The sequence below is a fragment of the Uloborus diversus genome, chromosome 10 (genome assembly GCF_026930045.1).
Source record: "Uloborus diversus isolate 005 chromosome 10, Udiv.v.3.1, whole genome shotgun sequence".
NCBI classification, from domain to species: domain Eukaryota; kingdom Metazoa; phylum Arthropoda; class Arachnida; order Araneae; family Uloboridae; genus Uloborus; species Uloborus diversus.
This window is the reverse complement of record NC_072740.1, coordinates 106703788-106722209: the sequence shown is the minus strand read 5'-3', so window position 1 is coordinate 106722209 and position 18422 is coordinate 106703788.

Genomic DNA, 18422 nt, shown 5'->3' with positions numbered 1-18422 from the left:
GTACCCTACTACTAAACTAAAAATAGATCTTAATCCTCAATTGCACTGTGACAGTAATTAATTCTTGGAGCGTTAGTAAGGAGATTAAGTTTGCACAAAAGACATTAAGGCAATAGTATTTTGAACGTAAATAAAGTAATATTGAACACAATGCTTGATTTGCTTTTTACTTTTCGCAAATTTTTCTTTATTAAATAAGCTAAAGCCGAGAAAATACTTATATTTAACGGACCGGAACTGATGTTAAAAGGTTTTCCAGCCTTTAAATGATTGGTAGGAAGAAAAGCAAATGATTGATTATTTTTCGACGCCTGTAGATACAAAAGTAACATAAGGGTGGTTTTTTTTTTGCTTTTTTAATTTGGTTGTTTTCAATTGAATGCATTGTACGGAAAAGATTTAATGACCGTTATGAAAAACATAATTGTGCTTAACATCCTCTCGCTTAGACTAATTTAAAAACATAAATAAATGTTTTGGTATGAATAAATTTGACATACACAAAATGAGCTTTTCATTTCTTATTTCATTTACCTTACTAAAGTACCCTACTTAAGTTACAGTTTTATGAGCCTTAAATGATATATATATATATATATATATATATATATGTGTGTGTGTGTGTGTGTGTTCGCCTCAGAGCAACATCAGTAAGATATCAAATCCAAGAAAGATCACTTAGATATCTAACTATCACTCGGAGGTGACGATATACAATATTCAAAATAAAATGCAAATTTAAGACATAAAAAAAATGAAGCAAAAAACAAAATCGAGAAAAAGTACGAAAAATAACTTCTTATATGATCCCTACTCCTCTTAACTTGTAGAGAAATAATATTCATTGAAAAATAATATCATCACAAATAAAAGTTTTAAACATCTGCAACCAAATTTAAGGAGTTTACCAAGTTAATATTTAGGGGGTCTCAGAGCACCCGAAAGCCAAGGCAAGCCCCTTGTCAGTATGGATGCCGCGCCCTCTTCTCTTTTAAAACTTATACTACTACGAGTCTGAACCGAGCCTCCCTAGTTTCCAACTAGGCTGGCATGGCCTCCCGTCGGGCCTGGTAGGGACCGTGCAAAACATGAAATTAGAACGTGCACTATCAAAAAAAGTCCGAAATGTTGCTGTGTGATTAGTTGAATGTAAAGTTTCGGGGTTTCTCACTGGTTTTCATCCACTTCCTGTGAAAATCAAGTATTATTGTCAGAATGTTCTTTAATTGCTACAAGTTTAACGAATGCGGACTTCTCACTATTGAACATTTTTAGCTCCCAGTTGAAAGATTAACTGAGAGTATTTATTAATGTATCCGCATCAGCTTGATTATGATTTATCCAGAGAAAATAAACTCCCAATGATAGCGAAGAAGAGCGCGGATCTCCGTAGCTTTGTAAGAATTACTGGCGAACTACGAGCTTTATAATAATTGCAATTCTGTCATAGCTTTGACCATGTTTGCAATAATGCTTTTGGAGCTTTCTTGGAAAATCAGGAAAGTGCCAAGCTTTGATATTACACTTAACTAAGTTATTCTGTAGGTTCGAGACTGGCTATGAAATGGAAGAAAAAATGTTTGAAATTACATTTTTTAACTTAAAAAAAAAAACGTTTTAAAAGGTACTATCGCGTTAAAAGTACATTTTTCTTTTAAAGTTCCAGAGAAATGACTGACTACAGCAGGGCGCAGATTATCCAATACCATCAGAAAGTTTTCAGGAAAATTTCAAAAAGGTTACTGAATTTTAGTGGAAAGTATTCTTGTTTTTTGCTAGAAATTGGGCACATTAGCTGCCCATTATTTTAAAGAAAGGTTTCTGAATTGTTTTTACAGTGTATTGCTCTTTTAGAAGAAACACATGCTGTCGAAATAAAACATCCATCCAAATGAAAGTATTTAACATCCATATAAAATTTATGCATTCAACATTTCTTCACATAAATCCACTTAATGAAATTGCCTTCTTTAATTTAAAAACTTATTTTTTGATTTACTTGAATGATTTTTTTCTCTCTCTCTCTCTCTCTCTTTCATTCAATTCATTTGAATCAAGATGATTTAAATCGGAATCCCACAGTATTTAGTATTTTTTAAATAACGGGGAAAAAAAACATTATAGGAATACACTATCCAACACAGGAATAGATGAGGGATAGGTTAAAATACTGTTAAAACATGCCCCTTTTTTAAAACGTGTTTTATCACGCCCCATATTACACCAAGTTTTTCTATAGGCCTAACATATTTGTTGTTGCATGTGAATGTCTTTAAGGAAAGAAAAAATCGAGTTCCATATGTTCCACACTATACTTTTTAATTTTACATTACCATTTTGAAATGGCTTTAAATACGAGGGTTGATATAAAAGTAAGGTTCCCATATATTTTACAAATATACAGCACTGTCTATTCTCATTGAAATTTACATCGTTGGAAAGAAGAAACGTTTCTCTATTTTTATACATAATCGCCATTTTTTTCTGTGCATTATTGTCGACTGTGCCCTAACTTCTGTAATGAGTGTCTCAGAATTCCACCGTCAACCCGGTGATAAAGCATTTCACCCCTTTTTTTACTTCGTCGTCGCTCCAGATACGACATCAAAGTGTTCCTTAAACACTGTAAAAAAATTCAGAAACATTACTGACTATTTCCGTGTCACCTTTCGGGATTTCAATGGTTTTTATCCCCTTCCTGGAAATATCAAGTATCATTCACAAAAAGTTTCCTGAATTGCTACAAGTTGCACAAATGCAGACTTCTCTCAGTTGTAAAAAAATATTTTCGCTCCCAGTTTAAAGGTTAATTGAGAGTATTTATAAGGTTTATCGGCTTCAGTTCATTTACGGCTCGTCCATGCTGTTTAAACTCCCAAAGGGAGCGAATAAGTATGGACTTCGCAGCTTTGCCAGACTTGCAAGTGAGATGTTTGATACTTACTTGCAATTCTAGCTTAGCTTTGGCCGTGCTTGCAGTACTGCTTTTGGCACTGTCTTGATAAATCAGGAAGGTGCCAAGCTGTAATATTATCCCTACCAGAGATGAATTTTAACTTCCAGTGACACAAAGGCTTTAAACGGGAATATTTCTGGATTTTTCAGGAAGGTTACTGAGCTTTAGCGGAAAACTTTCCTGGTTTTTACGAGATATGTTACTGGCTGAAATTGGGCACATCAGCTGCCTATTATTTTCCAGGAACGTTTCTGAATCGTTTTTACAGTGAACTTAGGAAACAAGTGGTAATCACTAGACTCGAGCTCCGAGCTGCAATCAAGAACGGAGTGTTTTGTTGACTGTCATATCCCACTCTGGCGGTAGAATTCTGTCTGAAGCAACTTGGGATAGCTGAAGCAGGGAATTAAATAAAAATATTATTAATTTAGTTAACAAATTTAATATTACTACGCATACACTGTAAAAACGATTCAGAAACGTTCCTGGAAAATAATGGGCAGCTGATGTGCCCAATTTCTACCAGTAACACATCTTGCAAAATCCAGGAACGTTTTCCGCTAAAATTCAGTAACCATCATGTTCTTACCCTGGAAGCCTCGTGAAAAATTCAGAAATGTTCCCGTTAAAAGGCAGTCGTGTCTCTGGAAAATTAAGAGCAAACTTAGGAATGTATGATAAAAGAACATCTTCCTGATTTATCAAGGAACTTCCAAGAGCATTACAGCAACTATGGCCAAAGCTAAGCCAGAATTGCAAGTAGCGAGAATTTTACTCGCCTGCAATTCCTTCAAACTTACATAGTCCATACTTATTCTGCAATTCCTTCAAACTTACATAGTCCATACTTATTCGCTCCCTTTGAGAGCTAGCTACAATGGACAAGTCGTGACTGAACTGAAACTGATGCACTTTATAAATACTCTCAGTTAATCTTTGAACTGGGAGCTAAAAATATTTTTCAAAACAGTGAAAAGTCTGCTTTTGTGTAACTTGTAGTAATTCAGGAAACGTTTTGACAATGAAACTTGATTTTTCCAGGAAGTGGATAAAAACCATTAAAATCCCGAAATGTGACACGGAAATACCCAGTAACGTTTCAGAATTTTTTTTCAGTGTAACTTTGTTTTGAGCATAGTCTTATTATAACATAGGAAACTAAAGAATGGAATGCAAATAAAGTGGCGGCAATCTCGAACCTAGATGAGGTTGATTATCAACCTCTAACAGTACTGAAATTTACAAATCTGAAGAAGAATATACAAAATTTGTTGTTGTAATCATTGAAAATCATTTATCCATGATGGGAAATCATTTCAAAAAGTATTTTCTTACTGACGATAAACTGATAGCAAGTTACAATTGGGTTACAGATCCAATTCATAAGATTCCCGAAAGACTCTCCATTGATGAGGAAGAAAAATTCATACACTTTATGACAAGTGGCGAAACTAAAAGACAATTTAATAATAAATTACCATTTAAATTTTGGGCAGGAGTAAAAGATTCTTTTTCCGTAATAAAACAAGGGTATTTCGTATTTCATTACCATTTTCATCATCCTACTTTTGTGAAACTGGATTTTCTGCTGTGGATTCTTTGAAGACAAAATATAGATCTCGGCTAAATATAGAAACATAACTAAGAGAGTGTCTATATATTTAATAGGCTTATATTAAACCTTCCTTCAAAAAACTTCGTTCTTCAAAACATGCCTACACTGAAAAAAAATTCCGAAACGTTACTGAGTATTTCCGAGTTACGTTTCGGGATTTTAATGGTTTCTACCCACTTCCTGGAAAAATCAAGTATCCGTGTCAAAAAGGTTTCCTGAAGTGCTTCAAGTCGCACGAATGCAGACTTTTTACTGTTGTCAAAAATATTTTTAGCTCCCAGTTTGAAGATTAACTGAACGTATTTATAAACTGCATCGGCTTCAGTTCAATTACGGCCCGTCCATGCTAATTAAGCTTCCAAAGGGAGCGAATAAGTGTGGACTACTTTGCTTTGCAAGAATTATCGTCATTTGCTTGCAATTCTGGCTTAGCTTTGGCCATATTTCCCATAATGCTCTTGGAACTACCTTGGTAAATCAGGAAGATACCGAACTATTATATTATACACTAGTCGACTCGTGCGGAACTCCGCACTGTGCTTCGAATCGTTTCATAAGGTATTTCGCTCTTTAAGAATTTCAAAGAAAGAACATTATGAAGAAGAACCGAAAAAAAAGTAAGCGCAGAAGAGAAGGCATGTAATTTACAGACATCAGTAACAAAACTTCGTTAAATACAACATTGTGATAATTTGATCATCGCTCACCTTTTGGTCGTACATATTTTCAGTTCAAACATAAATATCATTAAAAGTGTGGCTGAGTAGTGATTCGTGAAAAAGCAATAATTGTGCATGTAAAAAAAAAAACAGGTTGTGGCAAATACAGTCGTGCCCATGTGAGCATCTGACGTTAAAAAAAAGAAATATTAAAGAGATATTTATTGGCACGGATTCGAATTGGCGCCATTCTGATTAACAGCCCGACACCCCAACAAACCTAGCAATTGCGCCTTCCTTTTCGAAAGCTATTCATTGAAGGAATGCGTAGTAAAAAACAGCAAAAAAGCTTTTTGCCAAAAAAAAATAATAATAATAAGATCATGCCTCTGTGTTTTGTCATTAACCAGCATGATACGATTTAAAATTATTCGCAAAGCATGGAATTTGATTAAAGAATGACGAAGATCTCACGTAGCGATTGAAACAAACATTCTAGAGAAGTAATAAATTTGATTGAAAATAAGTGTTTTTATCTTTGAATATTGAACTATTTCACATAGAAGGTTGCTTTAACCGTTACGGCTTAAATGCCCTCACATTTTTCTCTTTTAATCGAACACTTAAAATTCAAAACCAAAACCAGTTGAACTGAGTCCGTTCTTAAGTGTAATTTTTCGAACGTAGACAAAATGTATTTTTTTTTCAGCAGAAAGCAGAGGAGTAGAAAATAATTTCTTGCTAATGAAGTTGATAATACTTTTAATGCTTTATATCGTATTCGCGCGAATAAAAAATTAAAGGTTTACTGAGTGAAACTCGTAGTTTTAATCGGGCGTAGTATTTTTTCATTTGTACAAAAGGTCGAACACTGCTATTAGAAACATCTACATTTTAGCATACAATTAAAATGTTTTTCTGCACAAAAAGGATTTCTTTAGGTAAATCTAATACTTTTTTATGCTTACATTATGTTGAGTGGTCTGGATGTAGTCAAAGAACACAGTTCGATTAACTATCAACTTATCCGAATGATAACTGTAGCCTGCATAAAGGAGTCGAAACACCAAGTAGCATTCCCATTGCATTTATTTTATTAGGTGTGTATGTTATGAGCACATGTAATGCGTAATACTAATATAAATTTGATATTATGTCGGACAGCCCAAGCTTGCCCGAAGTTCAGATAGTTTATAGCCGAACGCTCTACCGAAAAAAACTTATCAATTAAACCGAACAACCAAGTCCAGTGCTGTTAAGCTTTATTAAAATATGAACACACACACAGGCTATTTTTTTTTTTTTTTTTTTTGCCGAAAGCGACGTAAAAAATGGAAAACTGCATTAGAACTTTACTTTTAAAAAATGCATAAGAACTACAGGCAGCATCAAGGTTTTGAAACAGTAAGGGGCGTTTTCGAAAACTTGATTTTTCGACCGTAAGTCTATTTTTCTTCATTAGCCAGCCTGATAAGTTTTAAAATGAGAAGGGAATAATATATAAGATAAGATATTGAAGAAAAATTTTTTTATTCCTGAAAATTTTTACAATTTGTTACCGCAGGCTGCTTGAATAGTTATGACTTAGATGGCAGCACGTGTTCATCATTTAACAGCACGGTTAAAATACAAAATAAATTGAACTATGCTCTTTTTTAAGCGTAGCTTTTCGAATGTAGTAAAAATGTGATAATCTATTTGTTTTTTTGCAAAAAGAAGAAAAAATATATATTTTACCCTTCAAATTGAGGGAGTAATTTTTTTATTTGTACAGTCATAGAAAAAAAAAACGAAACACTTTTAATTATTCGGCCATTATACATGCTAGAAAGGAAAGAAAGGTGTCATCCGACTTGGTTTAAAGTCTTCTTTAAAACTACGTAGGTAAAATTTTGATAAGGGACCATATACAAAGCAAAACGAGCACCAACTCTTGATTTTCAAATAGGAACCCCTATTTTTTGCTACATAATTATGTTTAGACCGCAAAATAAAGCCAGGGTACGAAATTTCACTTCATTCCGTGCAGTAGAACAGGAGTTATTAACGAAAAACGTTTTAGGGACCGTCACCACATTGAAAACCCTTCTTTCAAGGTCACGGCTTATCAAGTAACGGAATGTACGCAAAGAAAAGATCGAGATTATCCAGCTCAATTCATGGTTTTTTGAAGTTCTCTCTTTTTTCCGTAATTCGATACTTTTTGGGCAGATAATGTTGCGCCAAAAAGCGATTTACGGTCAAAAACCTTTTTTTTTTTTTGAAAAAAAAGTTAAAATATTTAGATTTTTGTCTATTAGGATTAACCTAAGAATGACGAACCGGGTTTGACTGGTCCATTGTATAGATCGTTGTTTGGGAAATCGAATAAGGACAAATTAAAATTAATGGAACATTTTGCCTTTTCTAATATGAACCTATTGGATTGCTTATATAATCATTCAGCAAATCAGCCTCAAAGAAATGTAAATATCAAACCTTATACCTAGAATCATGATGTGAATATGTTTGATAAATGTGTTGCACCTATGTTACAGGTTTATTTTGGAATGAATAGAAAGTCTTTTGATGTCAAATGGAATTGCGCGTTTTTAATTTCGCAGAACATCGGCAGAAGTTTGTGCCACCGCACAAAAAAAAAAAAAAAAAATATATATATATATATACGGCACAACGTGGGTAGACGCAGCATTAAATAGATTGGAGACACGAGCGAAGCAAGGTTTATTTATTCCGTGAAAATTTGCTCGATATACATAAAATGAACGAAGTATCAATCTGAAAAATAAAACAGAAACAGGAGAATATAAATACCCGTTAATGAGCAAACTGTTCATACTCGAACTTTATTTGGTAAAAATTTGGCTATATGAATTAACACAGTGGACAAACACAGTAATTGTTCTAGCGGCTTTTTTGTAATAAAAAAAAAGAAAATTTGTTTCAAATCCAAATTTGATGCGGAAGATCATAAAGTACCGTAATATTAAAAAAGCATAACACAATTGGCGGTTTTAGTTAATGCTATTTCTAGCAACGAGATTCGAGATGGTCCAACCCGTTATTTAAAAAGACAAAAGTTATTTTAGCTTAAACCAAGGTGAACCGAAATCAGACTTCTTGTCATTTCTCCGATTTTGTAACTTAGCACATGCAAACAAAGCTTAGTATTTTTTGATTTTGTTTCGCGTACTATATACTTGCAAATGAACATTTCCTATAGTGTGATGCTATAGGCTGGCGCACCTATAGCAATACTACACGAAATATAACCGACAGATGAGTTTAATCTATCCAGAGATTACAATTTCGTCCTTACTACGGATTTCGCAGACTGGAATCGAAACTAATCGTGCAGGATGCAGAAGTCACCTCATTGAAGCTAAGAGTGCGAATAAACTGGTAGGTAAAGTAAATTTATTTGCTGTATGCTTACGGCATCTCACTGGTGAGATAAATTTTCTTCATCCACCAGTTTTTAGGCACTCTCGGCTTCAATGACATGACACCTGCTTCATTGTCCGGTTAAACCAGATGCTCGGTGCAAAGATGTTGTGCTCATTATTAGGAACCACTGCAGCCATCGAATGGGATAACCAAACCGCAGTGGAGACGCGGGCCACATTCAGCCCTCGCGGCTGATCCATGTGGCCGGTTGTTTGCTTAAAGAATAGGACCAGAAAGTTGAATTAGAGTGCCAGTGTCATAAAGGTGGACCCGAATATTCAGATATTGGATTCTGAAAAACATGCATTTAATAAGATAAGCATCTAGTAGTTGATAACAATAATTTTTTACAACTCTTTTTTTTTTGGTCGATATTTTTCCACAATATTAAAAAAAAATTGAAATTTTATCTTTGACTTGCGAGAATAGTTTTGATGTGAAATGCACGGACAATGACCGAGAAAATAAATAGAAAAAAAAAGTAATTAATATATAACTAAGAGTAGACAAAAACTCAACTTAATCTAACACGCAAATTAATGTTTTGTTAAATTTTTGACGAAGTCAAAAAAAAAAAAAAAAAACGTTCACAATTAGCTACAACTACTACTTTCGTGCAGAATGAGGCTCAAAGCACGCGGCCCTCTACTGCTACTAAAATTTACTCTCCTACCACATTGAAAATTATTCAAACACTTTACAAAAAATTATAATAATAATTCCTAAAAACCAGTAAACTTATCTAATAGCAAATATTACCTATTGACCCATCTGGATACTGTTAAAGGCGAAACTTCACACTGTCGGCTATTTTTCGAGTGCTTTTTCCCGATTTAGACAAGGCAATAATTTTTCCTTTTAGCAAATTATTACCGGGAAGCGCCATTAATTCTACACTGTCTATTGCAAAAAAAAAAAAAAAAACAGAAGTATTTTAAGTGTAGCTTTTAATTTTAAAAGTTCTATAACATATTCTTTTATTAAACCTGGCTACTGGGCGGTAATTTACTGAATACATGAAGTAGTGTTTCGCATTATTTACACATTGACGTTTAAACGATATCCACAAAAAACTGACGGTTGCAATATTGTGTTGTTCTTCTGCAGACACAGCGAATAAATTTATTTAATTTTTTAAAAAATTCATAAACGTAACTCTAATGCAGAAAACCCACGTTATAATTGGTTTGCTTATTTTGTTGAACAATTTCTTTCTTTTTTTACGAAGAAACCAACTTTCATAATTTCTGTTTTAAAAAAGTATACGGTCCCCTAAAGTGAGAAAAAATGAAATTTTAAGCATAGTGCAAAAACTACTGAATATTTTGAGCTCAAATTTTGGATTCCCGCATAAAAGCTCTTCTAGATTGTTTTTCTGTTAAAATTTAATATGGTTTTAGATCATATTTTTTTCAAAAAATATTAAAATAATTCATAAAAAAAACTAAAATTACATTTTAGGTGTTGTAAAAGACGTTTTTATTATTGGGTCGATTCATATTTTGATATAAAAAAACAATCTTTGCCGTGCATAATCTAGTTTTTGTGTTATGAGTAAAAATATCAAAATACGTTTTAACATTACGAGAGGAATTTTTCAAAACTCGATTCTGAAGTAACGGCTGGATCTAATTAAACAAAACTTTGCATACAAAGTTTAAAAAGGATGCTGATCACAAATATGTGATAAAAAAAGGGGGTTCTCATTGAAAAATTTGAAGTTGATGCTCGTTTTAATATGAAGACGACCCCTTAACAACAATTTTTTAACATAATTATGTAGAACTTTTTATTCCTAAAACAATGACACCTCACACGTGTCTCTAGTGTCAATAGTCTTTGAATACGATCGAGTGTTTCGTTTTTTTTTTCTATGACTGTACAAGGCGTCAAACACTCATTAGAAGAATATATATTTCAATATACGATTTATTTATTTTTTTTTTTCTGAACAAAAAACAATTCTATTGTAGTCTGAAATCTTAAACCTGTTACTTATATTTTCGCTTACATTATGCTTTAATTTTCTTACCAGAGCCAAAGTTTAAAAAGAAAAAACGTACAATTCCGAAGTAATGTAGCACAAAGTCAGTTCAAGTTTTCATATCAGCAAGGAGCGTTTCCTTCTCGTTTATTCTGTTCTTTCATAGTTGTTATTCACTTAATTAAGTTTTCATGTACTGCGCGATGTTTCTCTAATTTTATGTTGCAGATTGTCCGGACGTGGGCCCGAACACGCATTCTCTTGGTTACGAAGAGAGCGCTCTGCCGATCAAGCTAATCAGCTCTGTCGGTGATAGCGCAAATTAAAGTTATAAGTTTAACCGAAAACCTCATTCTGGTTCTTTAAAACAGGTTTTTCGGCTGAAAAAAACAATTTTTAGACCGTGGGTCTATTTTTCGTCAGTAGCCAGCACCATAAGCTTTAAAATAAGGCGTTAATCAATGAAATCGATCAAGAATTGAGGAAAATCTGGCGTAGAAACCAAACACAGGCTGCAAAAATAATATATAAGGATTCCTGAGTTTAATCTAAAGTTTCAGAGATACGAGTGGCTTCTAACGGGAAGATTTCTGAATTTTTCAGGAAGTTTCCGGATTAATTTTAGGAAGGTTACTGAATTTTAGCAGAAAACGTTCCTGGTTTTTGCAAGCTCTGTTACTGGCAAAAATTAGGCACATCAGCTGCCCATTATTTTCCAGGAACGTTTCTGAATCGTTTTTTCAGTGTAAGGAAGTCACTAATAATTACAAAATTTCTTTTTAATTTGGTATGTTTTTACTAAGTCAGTTTTGATTCAGAAATTGTTTACTTTAAGAAAATAATTATTAAATATGTTGAAATGCATTTTCATTTTTATTTGTATGTCTGCTTTTCAATGCTAATCACTTCGTAAGAAAAAATATTTGCTCTTGGATATTTTCGCGCAACCCTCAAGTGCTCTCGCTTCCCCCTAGAGACCCCACAGGTTGAGAATTACTGACATAAAAAGATGGAGATTATGTATAAAAATAGAGAAACGTGTTTTCTTTTCAACGATGTAAACTTCAATGAGAATAGACAGTGTTGTATGCTTGTAAAATGCATGGGAGTCTTACTTTTGGATCGACCCTCGTAGTTAGTGTTATCAAACGGCAATCATAAAGTTGAACTCCCTTTTACCGAATTATAAAAGAAAATTACTCTAAATTGATTGTTTTGAAAACAACAGATTTTCAATTAATTAAAACAATTCATGCACACAAAAACTGAATCAGTTCCTAAAAATGCAAAAGTGAACCCTCCAAGGATTAATAAATTTTGACTTTCTCTTTTTCAATGAATGCAGAAGAGATAATCTAGAAAAAAACGTTTTAATGCATGGTTGAATTCTTATATTTCCTCAAAAGACTCAATCTTTTTCCTTTTAAAATAATTCTTTTATGGTTTTGTGCTGTCTAAAATAAACATATCATTTATATTGATTTTTAATAAAAATGTGCTCCAAATCTTGCGGTTTTTTTTTTAAATTTAATAATGAGTACTTCGTTTCCTTAAAACACAATAGCACAATCATATATTTTTAAGAAAATATGTTTTCCTTATTATTTGTACAATACTTTTGTAAAGATTAATTCTTATTCACCAAAAAAAGGGAGATTTTTCTCGAATATAAATGGCCTTTGTTTTTGAGTTTATCGTAATTAAGAACAATAAAAGTTAGAATATTTAATTTAAAGAGGAATTTTAGTTTTATTGGAACAACGATAACCGTAATTTGACTTTTAAAGTAATAAGCAAGAGGATTTCTGTACTTTTAAGTCAATACGAATTCTGACAAATATTGTTGTTTAATGTTTAATCAATTTTAATTATGGAGTTGTAAAGGGTGATTCGAAAGACAGTAGAGTCTTTAAAGCTTTATAATTATTGAACTATATACAACAAAAATGTGTCATTTGCACATAAATTCTTAGAAACAGGGGATATGTTTGTTAAAAATTAAAAAAAATATATTAGCGGCATTTTTGACCAAAAAGTGACACTGGAATTCAACTAATGCAAAAAAATTTTAATAATTTGAATTTGAAATTTCTCTCCTTTAAATAAACGCGTATTCAATGTATTTTGCATCATTAAAATTTACTGCTGTCAGATAATGGAAAATACCCAGCACAGTACAGGATTATCATAAAAGAATGTATTCGATAAGTGAGCCTCTTTCGCAACGCGACATACATTTATCATACACATTTTGGAATGTTTCACTGTCAATTATTCGTAATACTCAACATATTCTACCTTTCAGTTCTTGCAATTTTGTAGGCAATGGTGTTGTATAAACACTTTCTTTGACAAAACCCCAAAAAAAATCACATGGGGTTTGGTCATCATCACCTGCCCGGCCAATCCAGCGTTGAGGAGCGTCATTGGTGCAGCGAAGGGGGGTGGAGGTAAAAACACCCCATGAGGCCTAGGTTTTAACATTTTTCTCAATTCTAATACAGTAGTTATTACACGTGCAAGGACTGTTGCTACCAAAAAACCCCCTCCAGAAGGAATTTCTGACTGCGCGTAGTACGTACGTTACGCGCGTAGTTAGGTACGTTCATAAGAACTTGGACAGTTCATCTTTATTTTTATGCATTATTTATTGGGTTTGGTGTAATATTTTATGAAATATAAATTTTTAAACACTTAATTACGTATCGATTTTTTAAACTAAGACCAAGAATTAGGCCGATCTCTACACTCACGTTAATTTTAATTACCGCACAACTATAAATCATGAGGTAGACAGCATTGGACCCAACCTTGTTTCTAGCATTTATAAATACGTTATAATATTTGCTGTGTGCTATGCCGTAAAACAATTGCTGATAAGTTGAATAAAATGTCACTTAAGGTAAATCTAGAAATATAACTCAGTTCACAAATTCAACAAAAATGTATCAGGAAATGTTAACTGTGTAACGAACTCCATTTTTACACCTTATGCGTTTTTAATTTGTATTAAATAAATCTCCTTCATTTACAGCATAAAATAATCAAACATCAATCAAGCAATATATCCAAAACTTGGGCACCAGTTTTCTGCAACGAAGCTTTTGTGGAAGTACTAACTTTGTCCACCGACAAGTCTGGAACCAACATGGCGGATCCGTCAGCTCCCCTTGTATAGCGACCTCCTTACACCAAATAACACACCGTACACTCAACTTTTCGTTCCCCAAGTATCGCAATCCCATGTAATTGATAAAATTTTACAGCTGCATCAAAGTAAAGAAGTATATTGGTCTCTAACCTTTTGTACTAGCCCTCGCTGGTGGCGTTGCTTCCCGCAGGGCTTCCACAAGATAGCCATTGTCTAACGAACTCCGCGGGCTCACGCTATCTTTTACTTGTATATTAGCTATATATTATGCATAAAACTGGTAGGTAGTACTTACTGATAGTCAAAACTGATTCAGTAGAGTCCTGGGGGAAAAAAATTAAGACCGTTCGTATTCGGCAAGTGTTTAAGGGGTTTCAGCACTTTTTTACCTAAAAAATCCGATGTTTTGAAAAAAAAAATCTTTTATTGACCCTAATTTTCGGAACAGTTTAGTACCAAACTTTCAATGATCGTCAAAATACTTCCGAAGTTATTAATAAAATGGTAGAGCTTGTTAACATTTGGGGCTTTTTTGTGAGTTTTAACTTTAAACGCATTTTTTTTTTCTTTTTTTTTCAAAAAGTAACTTTTCTGATTATTTGAGTCATATTTAAACAAATTATTTGTCAATATTTCTGAAATTTTGTGTACATATTTAGTGGGGCCTATTCTAGGACAATTTAAGTAGAACTAATAACTTTTGAATACAGGTATTACAACGCAATTATAATTTTTATACAGAATTTTAAAGTCTGTTGCTTTAAAAAATATTTACCACTTTATGTGCTGAAAACAAATATGTATAAAATCTTGCTGCAACACTTGACTGTAGTTGAAGTCAATTTAGGAAATCGTATGCCCGTTATTTAATTCAGAATCTTGAGCGGAGCAAAATATTTAATATTCATGATTCGGAGGAAAATAATATTACGTATTGCAGAACAATCTTAATTATTTTGAATGAAAAATCAGTTTGAAAATCATACATTATGCATTCATCTGTGCATTATTATTAAAAGAAAAAAAAACCTTCCTAAAATGCTTCCTTCGTTAGATAAACAATTTTGAAAACAGAGCTGTTTTCGCATGATCGTCAACGCAGCAAAAGTACTAAGATCCCTTAAACTAGAGACAGATGAAAAATGTGTCTATTAAAGCTTTTGTTGGATGTCTTTTCATCCATAAGCTCATTTCTTTTGCATTCAAAAAGGCGTTCCTTGTCACGCCGAAACACGTGTCTGCAGTAATCTGCAATTTGTGCTTTTTGACGTTGTTGACGTATAATACCCAAACTATTTTATGTACGGCAAAGATTGCTCTTTCTAATGAACCAATCCCACAATAAATATCTCTTTTGCAATCTCAAAAATTAATTTGTCATTTTTTAAAAAAATATAAAACTAATATTTAAAAAAATGATGAAAATGAATTGATGAATATGATTTGAGACTTTCCTCTATTTTAATGAAAAATAAATGTAGAAGAACTTTTATACCTACATCCAATGTTTGCGTGAGATCAAAATATTCAGTAATTTTTACACTGGCGTTTTATCAAAGTGCTTAACTAAACAATGTAATTACTTAATAGAACTGCCGTGGGCAGGTAAAGAGCAGTAACTTCAAATTTTCCATTTTTCATTTTTTAGCATTTTTGTCATCTGTTGTAAGTTAGTTTTATTGTACAAGCTTACTTATTTGGTTCCCGCTGAAAAAAAAAAAAATTGCGAAAAGAGCGTCTAATTGCAACACTTCCCTATTGTTAGTATCGAACCGCAAAATGCGTTTCTTACAATATTTAAAATAATCATTCCTGCAGTTACTGCAGTTTACCTGCGCAAGGCAGAATACTGCATTACTGCACCACAAGTATTTTTTATGCGGCACGTTCGTGAACCAGGACCTCAGTCAGCTTGAGGTTCTGATCGGGAAGAAAACGGAATACACGCAATTGAATGGTCCAGTTGAGCTTCAGATTAAAATCGGATGTACGTACGTACATGTACTTTTCTCCGCACGCACCCCACCACTTAGCTATAAGCCTTAGGTTCCGCCGTCCGGGGGGTCTGCGGTGCGGGCGGTCGATAGTCGTCTGGTTGCTACGGACGGTTTTGGTGCTTATTGCGTCGGGGAAAGTCCCCGTGCTGGGCGTCAGCCCAGCTGGGAGTTTACCCCTTAATATTTGAAACTTGCTCAACATAAGATACGAGATATCTCCCGTACGTACATGTACTGGAATTGTAAGTAGCTAAGCTCCCAGCAATCCCTAAAGCAGATAAAAATTAGGCAGCTAGTTTTGTATGTTAAAAACTTAACTAGTGAGCCAGATACAGTAATAAATAGTCCACTTGTTCGATGCCGTATAGGTTAAAAGAGTTCGCAGATTGTTGAGGTATTTGTACTTCTTACTATGTTTTAAGCAGAATGCTGTACTCTAACAAATCCTTTCAATTAGATACTCAAAACTAACGTATCATAGCAAGTATTTTGAATTATTTCCTGTTAAAAAACATTGCATTTCACTATAATTTTGTGTTGCTTATAAAACTTGAACCTTGAGAGTAACGTTTTAAATTTGATCGTCGTCCGTTAATAAAATTTGGTGTCCAGGCTGCTTTTAGCAGTCAAAACCATTTATTTAGTAAAAAATGTCGGTTCCTTTTGAAAAATTCATACTTTGTGTCCAGTTTACGTTATCGCAATTTCATTTTCCCAGTTTGAAAAAAAAAAATACACTGTGAGAACGATTCAGAAACGTTCCTGGAAATGAATGGGCAGCTGATGTGCCCAATTTCTGCCAGTAACATATCTTTCAAAAACCAGGAACGTTTTACGCTAATATTCAGTAACCTCCCTGAAAAATTCAGAAAACTTCCCATTTAAAGCCAGTCGTGTCACTGGAACTTTGGAGTAAATTTTTGCAGGTATAATTAATAGCTTAGTCCCTTGCTGATTTATTACGAAAGTTTCATAAACTGTATTGCAAGCACGGCCAACGTTAAGCAAGAAATGCAGGTAAGCATCGAAAATTTTACTCGCCTACAACCCTTGCAGAGCAGCGTAGTCCATACTTCTTTGCTCCCTCTGGGAGCTTAATCAGCATGGACGGGCCACCAGTAACCTGAAGTTGATTCACTTTATAAATACGCAAAGTTAATCTTTTAACTGGAAGCTAAAAATATTTTTTACACCAGTAAGAAGTGTGCACTCGTGCAACTTGTAGCAATTCAGGAAACTTTTTGACAATAAAACTTGATTTTTCAAGGAAGTGGATAAAAACCTTTGAAGTCCCGACACGTTACACGGAAATACTCAGTAACGTTTCGGAATTTTTTTACAGTGTATTTTGATAACGTTGATTCATGCAAATGTTCTCTTTCCTAACACGTAACATAGCCAACAAATTTGGCATGGGCAGGTTTCCCCACATTCTTACTCAGTCATCCCCCTAGACCTTCAATAGGGTAGCAGAAAATAAACAGTTTACGTATGCAGTGATTTTTTCTCAATAGAAGCTAAAATATCATTAAATTCAGAAAAATAGACGCACTTTTCTGTAAAACTGTATTTGAACAAGCTTGATCTAGAGCTTTTAAACTAGTACTCGAGTATATTAAGAAAAATACTCATATTAATCCTTGTATTTTTACACCGATTATTTAAAATGCGCAAAAACTTTTTCTCGTTCATACACTGGATTGGAGACGGCAACGTGACATGATGGACACTCCAAAAGAGGGAAATCACGTTGTGGTCCGGTTTTCGACAACCGAAAGTAATTCCCTTCCAAAAATTAGTTGCCAGCTAACTGCGGTGTACGGTGAACATTGCTTCTCATTGGCCACTGTGAAGCGGTGAGCAAACGGTTCAAAGAAGGACGCGAAAGTCGCAAAAGCGATCCAAGATCAGGCCAAAGCCACCTTGCAATCTTTCCAGACATTGCACATCATATAACAATTGCACACGTTGATGAGCTGATAAGGCAAGAACGGAGTAGGAGCATCGATGAACTGGCATACATCCTCCAAACAGCCCAGATTTGTCACCATGCGATTTTCTCATTTTTTGGATACTTAAAAAACAACTCAAGGGTACTAGATTTGTGTCACACGACAAGCTGAAAGATTCAGTTACAGATTATTTGATTCAGCAGCCCAAGGAGTTTTATGAAACTGGAATCACGCAGCTCGTTTCTCAATGGGATAAATGTATCAATGTTCATGGAGATTACTTTTAAATAAAGTACCCTGACTGTCATATATTCGAATTGGCTCACTATATACATATTTCAAGCAAGAAAATTGAGTACGTTTCAGAAATACATTTAAAAAAGTTTTTTTCACACAAGTAATTTTACCCAAGTGTGTATCCCTGATTGAAAAAAAAAAAAAACTTTCCTGTCAATAAAACAATTAAAATCATTGTTACCGAATTATTAAATCGGCAACAGACAGTTTTATTCCTAAATACTGGATAATAGGGACATTAGATTGCAAAGGATGGTTTAACCTTATTTATAGTATTTTCAGAAAAATCCTGAAACACGTCAACTTTAGTTTGTTCAGTTTTTTTCAAGTTCTCCATCATTATTTGAATCTTTAGGATTAAAAT